Source organism: Mobula hypostoma, chromosome 2 (genome assembly GCF_963921235.1).
Source record: "Mobula hypostoma chromosome 2, sMobHyp1.1, whole genome shotgun sequence".
Classification (NCBI taxonomy): domain Eukaryota; kingdom Metazoa; phylum Chordata; class Chondrichthyes; order Myliobatiformes; family Myliobatidae; genus Mobula; species Mobula hypostoma.
The window spans coordinates 236,477,306-236,494,204 of record NC_086098.1 but is presented as its reverse complement, the minus strand read 5'-3'; the positions used below and the strand labels follow the sequence as shown (position 1 = coordinate 236,494,204).

At 44.4% G+C, this 16,899-nt stretch overlaps 1 protein-coding gene across 7 annotated transcripts in view; it reads right to left on the bottom strand.

The window, feature by feature from the left end:
• Positions 1–16,899, bottom strand: part of LOC134342950 (myocyte-specific enhancer factor 2D homolog) — a 112,433-nt gene that overhangs the window by 73,167 nt on the left and 22,367 nt on the right. Inside the window, exon 1 of one of the 7 annotated variants that reach the window (XM_063041678.1) lies at positions 11,792–12,347. The exons of 5 other annotated variants lie outside the window; for them this stretch is intronic. The gene's annotated coding sequence lies outside the window, so the exon portion shown is untranslated. Of the gene's footprint in view, positions 1–1,670; positions 1,712–11,791; positions 12,348–16,899 lie in introns of those variants that run through there. One more of the 7 variants, XM_063041679.1, reaches the window with a different exon arrangement.

The following is a 16,899-nucleotide window of genomic DNA, read 5'->3' as shown; positions in this document are numbered from 1 at the left end:
ATACTTCCCTACCACCACCTTACAATTACGTCCCCTTGTATTAGCCATTTCTGCCCTGGGAAAAAGTCTTCTGCTGTCGATTTTTCACCAGAGGGTGGTGGATCTGTGGAATTCATTGCCACAGACAGCTGTGGAGGCCAAGTCATTGGACATATTTAAAGCAGAGATTTATAGATTCTTGATTAGTAAGGATGACAAACGTTACAGGGAGAAGGAAGGAGAAGGAAAATAAATCAGCTATGATGGAAAGGCAGAGCAGACTTGATGGACTGAATAGCTTGATTCTGATCCTAAGTCTTATAATGAACTGGACTGTGATCCTGGACCTGTTGAACCGGTGCCTGCTTCTGTCTGGTGTGACCATGAGAAGAGGAGACAGGTCATTACAATGAGAAGCAAATACAGAATATAGCAACAGCAGGTAACACCTTGGGGAGGACCACTTAGTCCCTGGAATGGCTTTGAACCACCATGCTTGTCTACTCAATTTCAAGTTCAACTTTAAAGTCATCTGACTGTACATACATGGAACCAAACAAAACAATGTTCCTCCACCCCATGGTGCACCTACAAAACATATATCACACACAACACAGAAAACAAAATATTACCACAAATAAGTTAATAAAATATAATTCAAAGTGCATGCATTGTGCAGCACAGGTAAACAGCAATCAGCTCCTTGTCCTAGTATGAGACCTTGGTGGTGGCAGGGTATTCATTAGTCTCACAGCCTGAGGGAAGAAGCTGTTACCCAGTCTGCCAGTCCTTGTCCTGATGCTCCTGTACTTCCTTTCTGATGGTGAAAGAGATTGTGGAATGAGTGATAGCGATCCTCAACAATGCTTCAGGCCCTTTGTCTACAACCCTCTTGGTAAATGTCCCAAATAGGGGCAATCTATGCCTCCCATCTTATACTGTACTGCTTTATCAAGTCACCTGTCATCCACCTTCACTCCAAAGAAAATACCCCTAAGTCTCTCAACCTATTCTCATACAACATGCTCTCTAATCCAAGGAGCATCCTGGTTGGATTCAAAAAATTTTGCAAAGCCTTTATGAAAATCTGCAGCATCCCCATGTGTCCTGGGAATTCAGGCCTATGACCTCTCAAGGTGGCCAGGCACGTTTGGACTGGTATTGAGAACTTTAAGGCCATGCATCAAAGTACAGTACTGTGACAGTAGTGTAATTTGTGCAGAGGGATCAGGGGAGATGGAACCGGGTGGGGAAAGATGGGTTAAGACTTAAAGCACATTATCTGTCTGCGTGAAAGAACAAACTTGAGGGGATGAATGGTCTCCCACAGGGCTCATGCCCAAACACCAGAATTTCTCAAGGCCATCTTAGTGCACTGCCTACAGGTGTGCAGAATATTTCAAATTACATTTGGGCGCATTTAGCAGCAGACTGCATTTATGTAGCCTCACTCATCCAACAAGGATCCCAAGGATCTTTGGCGAGTGGGGGGCAAACAGATTTGACAGGAAAGCATCTAAGCAGATAGCAAGGCAGGTGACTAGAAACCTTGGGTGAAAATGAGGGTCAATGATCCTTGGTTAAATACTCTCACATGCACTAAGATACAGTGAAAAGCTTGTCTTGCATTCTGTTCATACTGATCAAATCATTACACAGTGCATTGAGATAGAACAAGGTCAAGCAATAACCTTGGTAAATGGTGAGGCCAAGAGTCCCTCTTATTGTACAAGGAGTCCATTCAATAGTCTGATAACAGTGGGGTAGAAGCTGTCCTTGAGCCTGATGCTTTCAGGTTTTTGTGTCTTCTGCCTGATGGGAGAGGAATGAAGAGAGAATGTATTGGTTGGGTGGGGTCTTTGATCATGCTGTTTGCTTTACAGAGTCAATGAAGGGGAGGCTAGCTCCCATGATGTGTTAAGCTATCTCCACAGCTTTCTATGGTGCATCGATAAAAATTGCCGAGTCAACGGGGACATGCCAAATTTCTTCAGTCTCCTGAAGAGGCGTTGATAAGCTTCCTTGGTGACATCAGTGTGGTTGGACCAGAACAAGCCACTGGTGATGTTCACACATAGGAACTTGAAGCTCTCAACCTCAACACTGTTGAGTGTGGGAACAGATTGAGTACCCGATGCTCAGCACACCTTGCTCTGGCTCGTTACCTACAGCTCTAAAAATATCTTACCATCAGGTTTTGGAACCACAAGGCCATAAGGTATAGGAGAAGTATTTGGCCATTTGGCCCATTGAGTCTGCTCTGCCACTTCATCATGGCTGATACAATTTTACTCTCAGCCTCAAACTCTCCTGCCTTCTCCCCATATCCCTTCACACCCTGACCTATCAAGAATCTATCAACCTCTGCCTTAAAGATACATAAAGACTTGGCATGCACAGCTGCCTGTGGTAAAGAATTCCACAGATTCACTACTTGCTGGCTAGAGAAATTCCTCCTCATATCTGTTCTACAAGGACGTCCCTCCATCCTGAGGCTGAGTCCTCTGGACTTAAACTCTCCCATCATAGGAAACATCTTCTCCACATCCACTCTATCAAGGCTATTCGATAGGTTTCAATGAGGTCATCCCTCATTCTTCTGACTTCTAGTGAGTACAGGCCCAGAGCCATCAACCACTCTTCACATGACAAGCCATTCAACCTGGAATCATTTTGGTCAAGCTCTTTTGAACCTTCTCCAGTTTTAGTACATCCTTTCTAAGATAAAGGGCCCAAAACTGGTCAATACTCCAAGTGAGGCCTTATCAGTGCTTTATAAAGTTTCAACATTACACCCTTGCTTTTATATTCTAGTCCTCTTGAAATGAGTGCTAACATTGCATTTGCCTTCCTCACTACAGACTCAACCTGCAAATTAACCTTTAGGGAGTCTTGCACAAGAACTCACATGTCCCCTTGCGCCTCAGTTTATTTTGTATTTTCTCTCCATTTAGAAAGTTGTTAACCCTTTCATTTAATCTACTAAAGTGCATGACCATACACTTCCCAACATTATATTCCATCTGCCATTTCTTTGCCCATTCTCCTAATCTGCCTAAGTCCTTCTATAGCCTCTCTACTTCCTCAAACTACCTGCCCCTCCACGTATCTTCGTATAGTCTGCAAACTTTGCAACAAAGTCATCAGTTCCATCATCCAAATCATTGACATATAACATAAAAAAGCAGTCTCAACTCTGATCCCTGTGGAACATTGTGGGGGAGTCTGACAAGAGGGCACGACTTCAGGATTGAAGGATGCCCATTTAGGACATTGATGCGGAGAAATTACTTTAGTCAGAGGGTAGCAATTCTGTGGAATTTGTTGCCACGAGCGGCTGTGGAGGACAAGTCATTGGGTGCATTTAAGGTAGAGATTGGTAGGTTCTTGATTAGCCAGGGCATCAAAGGGTATGGGGAGAAGGCAGGGGAGTGGGGATGACTGGAAGAATTGGATCAGCCCATGACTGAATGGTGGAGCAGACTCAATGGGCTGAATGGCCTACTTCTACTCCTATACCTTATTGTCTTATGGTAACACCACTAGTCACCAGCAGTCAACCAGAAAAGGCTCCCTTTATTCCCGCTCTTTGCCTCCTGCCAACCAGCCACTGTTGGAAACTTTCCTGTAATACCATGGGCTCGTAGCTTGTTAAGCAACCCCATGTGTAGCATCTTGTCTAAGCCTGAAAATCCAAATGCACAACATCTATCCTGCTTGTTACTTCTTCAAAGAATTCCAACAGATTTGTCAGGCAAGAATTTCTTACATCACAGACTAGTACGGAAATACCAATGCCAGGAACGGAAAGGCTTACAGAAAGTGATAGATACAGCCTGGTCCATCACAGGCAAAGCACTCTACACCACTGAGCACAGTCACGAGAAACTCTGTCGCAAGAAAGCAGCATCCATCATTGAGGGCGCCCGTCATCTAAGCCATGCTCTCTTCGTGCTACTATAATTGGGCAGGAGGTACGGAAGCCTTAGCTCCCATACCACCAGGTTCAAGAACAGCTATTACCTTACAACCACAAGGATCTGAACCAACATGGATAACTTCACTCACCTCAATGTTTAATTGATTCCACAAGCTATGTACTCACTTTCAGTGACCCTTTACAACTAATATTGTCAATATTATTTATTTTATTAGAACAATTTGTCTTCTTTTGCACGTTGGTTGCTTGTCAGTCTTTATTTATGCATAATTCTTCATAAATTGTACTGTTTTTTTATTTTCCTGTAAATACCTACAAGAAAATAAATCTCAAGGTAACATTTGCATACTTTAATTCTGAATGGTAGTTCAAAGGCATTTTTAACCTCTGGGTTATGATGAGATCAGCATCAGAATTCAACAGATCAAAATTTGCCTCAGGCAAGAATGTGTCAGACGTCAAATAATGAAAGAGAAACAGAAACTAGTGGGCATACTCAGCAGGTCAAGCAGCAACTATGAAGACAGCGAGAGCAACAAGACATTTCAGACTGCACTGGCACAGTTCCATATTGTGCCAGAGTCTCTCCAACATTTCCTGCTTTTGTCCCACATTTCCAGCAGGTCTTTTTTGGCTTTGGTCGAGAAAAACCTACTGATAAATTGTCCCAGCACCTGTTCCAAAGTCTTGCATCCTATCCAAGTGCAATACTCGGTATTGGACGTCACACAGTGAAACTCCGATAATTGGCCACGTCTGGGACTGGTAGTGCTGCACTGGTTTTCTGGACTATCACATGTTCTAACACCCCAACAGACTTCTCACTGACTTTCTGCTGGTACATAGTACTATAATATTAACATGTCAAGCAAACTCTCTTCCAATCTCCTAGACCTGGAACATAACACCTCCCTTTGCAACTGGATCCTTGACTTCCCAACCAACAGACCAAAATCAGTAAGGATAGGCAGTGACAGCTCCACCACAATTATTCTAAACACAGATTCCCCATAAGGCTGCATCCTCAACCCCCTACTCTACCTTCTGTACACTCATGAATGCACGGCCCAGGTCTGCTCCACATTTGTAGATGACACCACAGTAGAGGACAAACTCACAAATAACGATGAGCTGGTTATTGTCAACATGAAGATGAGCAGTTGACATCAAAGATGCTGAGGTTGAGAGGTCTGAGAGCTTCCGTTCCAAGGAGTGGAGATCACCAATAGTCTGTCCTGATCCAGCCACACAGACACCATGGCCAGGAAAGTGCATCAGCACCTCTACTAAAACTCAGCACACTAAAGAAATTCAGCATGTACTCTTCAACCCCACCAAGATTTTTTACAGATCCACCACAGAAAATATTCTATCCAGATACATCACGGCTTGGAACGGCAACTGCTCTGCCCAAGACAGCAAGAAACTGCAGAGAGATGTGGACTCAGCTCAACACATCACGGAAACCGGCCTCTTCTCCATGAACTGCCTTCACTTCCCGCTGCCTTGGGAAAGCTGCCAATATAGTCCAAGAAGCCCTACTAGCAGGACATTCCCTCTTCTCCACCCTCCCACCAGGCAGAAGATACAAAAGCTTGAAAGCATGGACCAGCAGCTCAAGGGCAGCTTCTATCACACTATTATAAGACTATAACATTTCCTAGTATGAAAAGGACGGTGCAGCTTAGGAAGACATCTTTCAGCCCACAGTGTGGGTGCTGAACTAATTAAAAGTGGAATTAAATACCCAACTAAACTACTCTTCTTTCTAGTGTTCATGTCTTTACATATCCTGCACATTCCTGTGCTTAAGAGCCTCCTGAACACTTATATTGTATCTACCTCCACCTCCAGCTCCACCCCAGGCAGCACATCTCAGGCACCCACCACTCTCTGTAAGAAAATTTTGCTTCACACATCTCCTTTGAACTTAGCCTCTCTAACCTTAAAAACAAACCCTCTAGTATTAGACATTTTAAACCTGGGAGAAAGAATCTGGCCGTCTACTCCATCTATGACTCTCAAATTTATTAACTTCCATCAGTTCTCCCCTCAGCTTTCACTACTCCAGAGAAAACAACTCAAGTTTGTCCAACCTTTCCCTAAAGCATGTGACCTCTAATCCAGGCAACATCCTGGTATACCTCTTCTGTACCCTCCCCAATGGTTCCAATCCCTTCTATAATGAGGTGACCTGAACTGTATGCATTACATGAGATTTGGCCTAACTAGAGTTTTATAAAGCTGCCACATAACTTCCCAACTCTTGAATTCATCTCATTGACTAAAGACATAATGCAACATCCTTTCTTGACCACCCATCAGCGCTGATGGAGAGGCTACATAAGGACAGATTCTTGACTTCAGTCTACCTTGTTATGGCCTTGCACCTTGTTGTCTGCCTGCACGGCACTTTCTCTAACTGTAACACTTAATTCTGCGTTCTGTTGGTGTTATCTCTTGCACTCCTTCAATGCACTGATGTGATGACATGACATGTGTAGATGGCATGTAAAGTAAGTACACTCGATTCCCTCTGAACACTATCACCTCGTACAATTTAAAAATACTCCACCTTGCTGTATTTTCTAAGTAATCATGGTTTGGTATGGAAACTGGTCTGCCTGTGGCTACAAGGTACTGCAAAGAGTGGTAGACACAGCCGCCTTTCTGTGGACTCTGGTCATAATTCCCACTGCCTTGATAAAGCAACCCGTGTAATGAAAGATCGCTCCCACCCCAGCTATTTTCTCTTTTTCTCCTCCCCCCCCCCATTGGGCAGAAGATATAAAAACCTGAAAGCACATAGTATAAGACATAGGAGTAGCATTAGGCCAGTTGGCCCATCAAATCTCTTCTAGTTCATTATGGCTAATTCATTTCCTTCTCAACGCCATTTTCCTGCCTTATTTGCATAACCTTTAACACCCCAACTAATCAAGAAACTATCATCCTCCACCTTAAATATACCCAATGACTTGGCCTCCACAGCCACCTGTGACAACAAATTCCACAGATTCGCTACCTTTTGGCTGAAGAAATTCCTCCTCATCTCCATTCTAAATGCATGTTCCTATATTCTCAAGCTGTGCCCTCTGGTCCTAGACTCCCCCGCCACAGGAAACATTCTCTCTGCATCAACTCTAATTCTGCCTTTCAACATTTGATAGGTTTCAATGAGTTTCCTTATTCTTCTAACTTCCAGCGAGTAAAGGCCCAGAGACATCAATTGTACTTCATACAATATGCCTTTCTTTCCAGGAATAATTCTAGTGAAACTCCTCGGAACCCTCACCAATGTCAGCACATCCTTTCTTAAATAAGAGGCCCGAAACAGCTCACAATACTTCAAGGGAGGCCTCACCAGTGCCTTATAAAGCCTCAGCATTACATCCTTACTTTTATATGCTAGTCCTCTTGAAATGAATACCAACACTGCATTCACCTTCCTCACCACCAGCTCAACCTGCAAATTATCCTTTAGGGAATCCTGCACAAGGACTCCCAAGTCCCTTTGCACCTCGATTTTTGAATTTTCTCCCTGTTTAGAAAATAATCTATGCTTTTATTCTTTCTACCAAAGTACATGGCCATACACATCCGACACTGCATTCCATTTGCCACTTTTTTGCCCATTCTCTTAATCTGTCTAAGCCTATCTGCAGCCTCCCTGCTTCCTCAAAACTACCTGCCCTTGCATTATATTTGTATTATTCGCAAACTTGGTAACAAAGCCATCAATTCGTCATCCAAATCATTGACAAACAATGTAAGAAGAAGTGATCCCCAACACCATCCTCTATGGAACACCACTAGTCCCTGGCAGCCAATCAAAGAAGGCTCACTTTATTCCAAGTCTTTCTTCCTGCTAAACATCCAATGCTCTATCCATGCTAGGATCTTTCCTGTAATGCTATGGGCTCTTGTTAAACAGCCCCATGCGGCATCTTGTCAAAGGCCTTCTTAAAATCCAAGTACACAACATCCACCAATTCTTCTTGTCTTCCTGCCTGCTATTTCGTCAAAGAATTCCAACAGCTTTGTCAGGCAAGATTTTCCCTCAAGATTAGTATCCCCTCCCGGCCCACTAAGTCCACACCATGCTGTCTCTGGCCTATTTTATCATGTGCCTCCAAGTACCCCAAAACTACATCCTTAACAAGCGACTCCATCTTTTTCCCAACCACTGAGGTTGGGCTAAGTGGACCATAATTTCTTTTCTTCTGCCTCCCTCCCTCCTTGAAAAGTTGAGTGACATTTGCAATTTTCCAGTCCTCTGGAACCATTCCAGAATCTAGTGCTTCTTGAAAGATCATTACTAGTGCCTCCGCAACCTTTTCAGCCACCTCATTCAGAACCCTGGGGTGTAGTCCATCTGGTCCACCTTCAGACCTTTATCTACCTTCAGACCCTTCAGTTTCCCAAGCACCTTCTCCCTAGTAATAGCAATTGCACTCACTTCTGCCCCCCAACACTCTTAAACTTATGGCATACTGCTAGTGTCTTCCAAGTGAAGATTAACGCAAAATACTTTGTTTGCCTTTTCCTTGTCCCTCATTACTATCCAGCATAATTTTCCAGTGGTCCATATCTACTCTAGCCTCTCTTTTACTCTTTATATATCTAAAATGGTGTTTGATATTATTGGCTAGCTTACTTTCATATTTTATCTTTTCCCTCCTTATGGCATTTTAGTTGTCTTCTGTTGGTTTTTAGAAGTTTTCCAATCCTCTAACTTCCCACTAATTTTTACTCTATTATATGCCATCTCTTTTGCTTTTACGTTGGCCTCGACTTCCCTTGTCAGCCACGATTGCGTCATCCTGCCTTTAGAGTACTACTACTTCTTTGGGATGTATCTATCCTTCACTTTCCGAATTGCTCCCAAAACTCCAGCCATTGTTGTTCTGCCGTCATCCCTGCTAGTGTCCCCTTCCAATTAACTTTGGCCAGCTCCTCTCTCATGCCTCTGTAATTCCCTTTACTCCACTATAACACTGATCCAGCTGACTTTAGCTTCTCCCCCCTCAAAATGCAAAATGAATTCTATCATATTATGATCACTGCCTCCTCAGGGTTCCTTTACTTTAAGCTCCCTAACAATTGTGGTTCATTACACAACACCCAATCCAGAATAGCTGATCCCCTAGTGGGCTCAACCATAAGCTGCTCTAAAAAGCCATCTTGTAGGCATTCTACAAATTCTCTCTCTTGGGATCCAACACCAATCTGAATTTCCCATCTAGCTGCATACTGAAATCCCCCATGCCTATTGCAACATTACTTTTTTGTCATGTCTTTTCTCATTGTAGTTTGTAGCCCACATCCTGGCAACTGTTTGAAGGCCTGTATGTAACTCTCATCAGGGTCTTTTTGCCCTTGCATTTTCTTAACTCTACCCACAAGAATTCTACAACTTCCAATCCCATCCTATCCCTTTCCAAGAATTTCATTTATTTTTTTACCAAAATAGCCACACCAAACCCCTCTGTCTACCTGCCTGTCTTTTCAATATAATGTGTATCCTTGGTTGTTAAGTTCCCTTCTTTCAGCATGACTCAGTGATGCCTAAAATGTCATACGTGCCAAATCTAACTGAGCTACAAGATCATCTACCATAGTCTATATACTGCGTGCATTCAAATAACACCTTCAGTCCTGTATTCATCACTCCGATGCTGTGCCATGTTACACTTCAGCTCATTCCACTGACTGCAATTTTGTCCCACCAATTTCACTACCAAGCTCAACGACATGATCTTGACTACTGAACTGTCCCTGCCATGCTAAAGTGGACCAATGACCCCAATCTACCTCATTATGGCCTTGCCCCTTAAGAGAGTTTCCCTGCACTGCATTATCTCCAACTGTAACTCTTTATTCTGCATTCTGTTAGTGTTTTCCCTTGTACTACCTCAATGGTTTATGGATGGCATACAAAACAGTTTTTCCACTGTGCCCCAAAACATGTGGCAATAATACAACAAGTTACCAATTTACACTAATTTTTTTTTCAGTGAAACAGGCAAGTTTAAAGGAAGAGGGAAAACAAAGGTGAGTGAGAAGGGAGCTTGGAAATATTGTATCGTGAGCCAGATACTAAACCATAGGGGTTTCCAACAATCGTACAGTGGAGTACAGTACAAAAGGCAGGTTCATGGCGCCTTAAAACCAGTTGCTTCGGGCAGATGGGGCTCATCAGCCGTGGTTGGCAGCTCATCTAGGAGAAGGAAAACTGATCTCACACCTCCACTGCCTTGCAGCTGTACCCACTCATGGGGAAGCTTGTGAGAATAAACTCTGAGGTAGATTATCTGACTACCTCTGGTCAATCAACCTTTCACCACACCAACAGCATGTTTAATCAAACAAAGGGACATTCTGATAGAAAATAGACATACCTCTCAACTGCTTATCTGACCTTTTTCTGATTTGTTTATTATAAAAGAAAAGAATAATTTTCATTTATCAGAAACAGCTAAAAGTAGCTGAGGGAGGTAATGCCAAACAAAGGAGTCTGTCTGTTCCCCCTGTCACCCTGGACTCTAGTGTGTCCTCCATGTTCCAAAGACATACATAGGATTAGGGCTTGTAGGTGTGGGCACCTTATGTTGGTACCAGAAGCATGGCGACATCTACGGCCTGCCCCCAGCACAATCCTTGGACTTGGTTGTTGACACAAATGTCACTGCGTTGCGATGTCCATGTGACAAATACCATTTATAAGCTAATCCTTTTATCTTAAACCAAGAAGGTTTTAAGGAACACTTCAGAAGAACAAGCAACAGCGGGGCAGAGTAGTTGGGTGAGGTTATTGTACACAATCGAGAGTCACCGTGGAGGACAAAAAGAAACGGATGATTAAGAGGACAAAATTGGAGAAGCCTGGAGATCTCCAAGTTCTGCGGTGCTGGGAAAATCGAGATCATGGAAGAAGTTAACCTTCAACCCCAAGAGGACGAGCAACCCCTAATCAGGGTGGTGGTCAGCTGCAAGCAAATGCTCGGTGACATTCACAGTGGTTATAGAAGTTGCAGTACTGGCCACACCTGATCCTTTCTTCAGGATTAAATGTCCATCGAGCCAAAATTTCACCGCACAACCTACCTAACAGGGCAGCAGTTCAGGACAGCAAGCACAGCCTTCACCCTGCAAAATATTCACTATACGTCAACACTCAGAGGAGGCAACAACACCATTAGCAACGCCTCAATTCCTTCAGCTGTACATCACTGGCACACGGGTCATGCTGCGCACAGCTTGGGGGTGGGGGGAGTACGAGTCAGTCACAGAGAGATAACAGAGAGAGAGAGAGAGAGAGAAGAAAAAGAGAGCGCGATAGAGAGATAGAGGGAGGCAGAGTGAGATAAGGGAGACACAGAGAGGGACACAGAGAGAGATTAAGAAAGAAAAAGACACATGTACACATACAAAAAGTATAGAGATAAGAGAGACACATATACAGAGAAAACAATAGAGAGAGAGAGACACACACATAGAGGTGCACAGACAGATAACAGTCAGACAGACGAACAGACACATTCAGGGACAGAGAGAAAGAGAGATAAGAGTCAGTCAGACAAACACACACACACACACACACACACACACACACACACAGAGGGGGAGAGAGAGAGAGAGATAACGGACAGACATAGAGGGACAGAGAGAGAGAGAGAAAGAGAGAGAGAGAGAGAGAGGGAGAGACTCACACAGAGACAGACACAGTGAGAAAGAAGGATAAACTGGCTCCCTCTGATCTGCATTTGATGACATTACTGATATTTTTCTAACAGTGGGTCACCCCCAAAGACCCATAGCCCCCTGTGCTGACAAATGGAGTACATTTTGACAAGCCCCTAGTGTACTCACCAGTACGGCAGTGCAGGCGAGTGCCTGAAGCAGCAGACATGCCCATGTGAAGGACAAAGACAGGGCCGGCACACAGGCCTCACAGCTTCTAACAACTGTTTGGAATCTGTCAAAACATATGACCAGCACTGACAAGCGCCTCTCTGACCAGCTCAACGCCAGGCAGCCAAATCCTCCACCCCCACTCGCCCTATCTCACTCCACCCACGGCAACCACAGCTGTGAGAACAGGAAGTAGGTGGTCCCCAGCCAGTGAGGCAGCTGTTCCACCAACCTCACACACATCGGCCCCGGCCGGTTGTTTCGTCAGCCAGGGAGGGGGCCAGAGGGCTCCTTCAAAACTCAAGATTCCAGCTCAGCTGATATTCCCAGAGACAGCAATGACCAGGAAACATCCACCTCTTCCCAGACCATGGACCAAAAAGCTCTCTCCAGCAAAGTTGACAGGTCACTGTAATGTAGCGGTCAGTATAACTTATTACAGCGCCAACAACCTGGGTTCAAATCCCACAGCTGTCGGCAAAATGTACATGACTGTGTGGGTTTCCTCCTGTTTCGTTCCACATTCCAAAGCCGTACGGATTAGGGTTAGTAAATATCGGGCATGCTCTGTTAGCACCAGAAGTGTAGTGACACCAGCAGGCTGCACCTCCCAGCAAGCACACCTTCGGACCGTTTTGGCTGTTGATGCAAAATAATGAATTTCACTGTATTTTTAAATGTACATAAGACCATAAGACACAGATGCAAGATGAGGCCCAGAGTCTGCTCTGCCATTCCATCATGGCTCATTTGTTACCCCTCTTAATATTCCTATTCTCCCACCTTTTCCCCGTACCGTAATCTTTGACAGCTTTACTAATCATGACCAGTTCATCTCTAATCCAATTTCAAACCTAACAAGTCACATGCTCCCTGCCCTTCAATCTAGCACAATACCTGAACAGCTCCCCGATCCCCAAGACCATCCCATCTAGAATCCTTTTGGCCTGTGACTTTGCACAGTCAAAAGTGCTGACTTAGTGTAAGGCTGGCCCCAATCTCCTCACTGGTATGGCTGGCAAGGGTTTAAAGGGTGCCACAGTAACATAGCAGTTAGGGTAAAGCTTTCCAGGATGATCGATTGGGCTCAATTTCCGCTGCTGTCTGTAAGGAGTTTATACGCTCTCCCATGACATGATGGTTTCCTCCCACAAACATTCCAAAGACATATGAGTAGTCGTTGTGGACGTGCCATGTTGGCGCCGGAAGTGCGGTCACACTTGCAGGCTGTCCCCAGCATATCCTCAGACTGTGATGCAAACGATGCTTTTCATTCTATGTCACATGCCACCGATAGAATCAGAATCAGGTTTACTATCACCGGTGTCTGACGTGAATTTTGTTATCTTAGCAACAGCAATTCAATGCAATACGTAATCTAGCAAAGAAATTACAATAATAAAACTTAGAAATAATAATAAATAAACAAGTAAATCAATTAGGTATATTCAATAGATTAAAAAACGTGCAATAAAAATACTGTATATTCAAAAAGGAAAAGTGAGGTAGTGTCCAAAGATTCAATGTCCATTTTGGAATCGGATGGCAGGGGGAAGAAGCTGTTCCTGAATCGCTGAGTGTGTGCCTTCAGGCTTCTGTACGTCCTACCTGATGGTAACAGTGAGGAGGCCGCCCTGTGTGAGGAGGCATGCCCTGTGTGCTGGTGGTCCTTAATAATGGACGCTGCATTTCTGAGACACTGCTCCATAAAGATATCTTGGGTACTTTGTAGGCTAGTACCCAAGATGGAGCTGACTAGATTTACAACCTTCTGCTGCTTCTTTCGGTCCTGTGCAGTAGCCCCTCCATACCAGACAGTGATGCAGCCTGTCAGAATGCTCTCCATGGTACAACTATAGAAGTTTTTGAGTGTATTTGTTGACATGCCAAATCTCTTCAAACTGCTAATAAAGTATAGTTGCTGTCTTGCCTTCTTTATAACTACATCGATATGTTTGGGACCAGGTTAGATCCTCAGAGATCTTGACACCCAGCTGCTCACTCTCTCAACTTCTGATCCCTCTATGAGGATTATGTTCTTTCATCTTACCCTTCCTGAAGTCCACAATCAGCTCTTTCGTCTTACTGATGTTGAGTGCCAGGTTGTTGCTGTGACACCACACCACTAGTTGGCATATCTCACTCCTGTACGCCCTCTTGTCACCACCTGAGATTCTACCAACAATGGTTGTATCATCAGCAAATTTATAGTTGGTATTTGAGCTATGCCTAGCCACACAGTCATGTGTGTACAGAAAGTAGAGCAGTGGGCTAAGCACACACCCCTCAGGTGTGCCAGTGTAGATCCTCAGCAAGGAGGATATGTTACCACCAGTCCACACAGATTGTGGTCTTCCAGTTAGGAAGTTGAGGATCCAGTTGCAGAAGGAGGTACAGAGGCCCAGGTTTCAACTTCTCAATCTGGATTGTGGGAATGATGGTATAAAATGCTGAGCTATAGTTGACGACCAGCATCCTGATGTAGGTGTTTATGTTGTCCAGGTGGTCTAAAACTGTGTGGAGAGCCACTGAGACTGCATCTGCCACTGACCTATCGTAGCGATAGGCAAATTGCAATGGATCCAGGTCCTTGCAGTAGCAGGAGTTCAGTCCAGTCATGACCAACCTCTCAAAGCATTTCATCACTGTAGATATGAGTGCTACCGGGCGATAGTCATTAAGGCAGCCCACATTATTCTTCTGATGCACTGGTATAATTGTTGCCCTTTTGAAGCAAGTGGGAACTTCCGCCCGTAGCAATGAGAGGTTGAAAATGTCCTTGAATTCTCCCGCTATTTGGTTGGTACAGGTTTTCAGAGCCTTACCAGGTACTCCTTCAGGACCTTCCACTTTGCAATGAAGCTAACCTTTAATGTTTCAGGGCTCTCTAGTGCCAAAGAACCACCCCTCACCCTGGCAGGAAGTCCACACACCTGGTCTGTGGGATTGGTCAGCCAAATTCACCTATCCTGCCCCCAAGTCCTCGTCCTCTGGTCCCAGACCTGAGGCACAAAGCAATACTTCCGCCGTCAAGAGATTACACCCCGACAGCTCAGTTCCGCCTCAACGTTCAAAGGGGATTGCTTATCGTATACGTCACCACATACTACCCCGAGATTCATTTGCTTGTTGGCATTCACAGTAAATACAAAGAAACACAACAGAATCAGTGAACAACCAAAGTGCAAATGACAACAAAAATAAGTAAATAAATAAACAATAACTATCAAGAACACAAGTTGTCAAACCTCTAAAAGCGAGTCCATAGGTTGTGGAATCAGTTCAATGTCGAGGTGAGTGAAGTTATCCATGATGGTTCAGGGGTAATAATTGTTCCTGAACCTGGTGGTGTGGGACCTGAGTCTCTTGTACCATAAAGCAACTGTTTCTGTGGGATGGGCCTGGAGCACATACTTGCTGGTACTTTGGAGTGCATTTAGGCTATACCTTAATCCTCCAGGACCAGGGGAAAATTGAAATTGCAAACACGTTGCTGGCAGAAATCTCCTGAGCAGCCACTTTATCCATGGGGAACCATATTCCTATGTGGATAAAATGTTCATGCACCACGTGCTGTATGTCCTGCTAAACATGTCCACAAAAACAGAGGATTGATCAAAGACTGTCAACCACTTCCAGCTGTGGCAAATTACACGGCAACCCATCCAACACCTCAGTTCTGCTGAGGTTCCACCTCAGGTCTTCCCCACCGAGAGATGCTCTCAAATCCAAACAAGGCAGCCACCCTAACAGAGACTCCAACAACATACAAGTGACAGCAGAGGCCTCGATGAAACAACAACAAGTGCTCAGTTATCACCAAGGCCACAGAGCCACACACTCTGGGCTTTCCACACAAGGTACAGAAGCACTTGACGTAAACCACACCAGGAGGTGTCATCTCCACCAATGGGAAACAGACCAAGGTCTAGACGCTGCACCTTGCCAACATGAACACAGCCACACCAGGCCCCCAAACCTGGACAGTATTGCTACCGCTGCCATTCTACAAGCAACAAAGCCGTGGCCCACAAAAATTAGCAGCCGAGAGTTGCACTGCTCCCGAGGTGAACTCAAACTCAAAAGATCAGGAGGTGTTGTTGATAGTGAAGAAGGTTATTGTTGATTACAGGAGGATGTTGATCAGGGAAGGAAGTGGCAAATCGATTTCAGTACAGATAAGCAGAAGGTGATGCATTTTGGAAAGTCAAACCTGTGTAGGACAAATTATGAACAGCAGGGTACTAGGGAGCGTAATGGAACAGAGGGACTAAAGGATGCAAGGGCATAATTTGTTGAAAGCAGCACCTCAGGTGGACAGGTGGTGAAAAAGGCACTTAACATACTGATACTCATCAGTGAAGGCAGTCACATATGAGGTGCTAGTAGTGTTTACTTTTTACTTTTTGACTTGTGTTGTAAATGCACGTTATTACCTTTGTGTTAAGTGTAAGTTATATGTACTGTATGTGCACCTTGGTCCCATTCCAGAGAGCGCTGTTTCATTTGGCAGTATACATATGGTTGAATGACAATAAACTTGAACTTTGGGTATAGGAGTTGGGACACTACATTGCAGAAGTACAAGTTGTTGATGAGGCCACACTGAGAGTACTGTGTACAGTTTTTGGTCATCCTGTTACGGGAAAGATGTGGTTAATAACCTGAAAAGAGTGTAGGAAAGATTTAGGACAATGTTGCCAGGGCCTCAGGTTGGCCAGGCTAAGTCTTTATTCTTTAGAGCATAGGAGAATGAGGGGCAACTTTATAGAAAAGCTTAAAATTATAAGAGACATAGATAGCGTGGGTGGTAACAGTCATTTCCTCCAGGGTAGGGGAGTCCAAAACCAGGGAGTAAAGACTTACGGTGAGAGGGGAAAGATTTAAAAGGGACCAGAGGGTCCCTTTTTCAAGTGATGGGCAGTCAGCTGTCAAACAAAGTGGTTGAGGGAGGTACAAAAGTTTAATTTAAGAAGAGGCATATGGAAGGGTGGGGCTTAGGGGGATATGGGCCAAATGCAAGAAGTTGGGACAAACTAGGCAGGCACCCTGGTTGGCCAATGGGG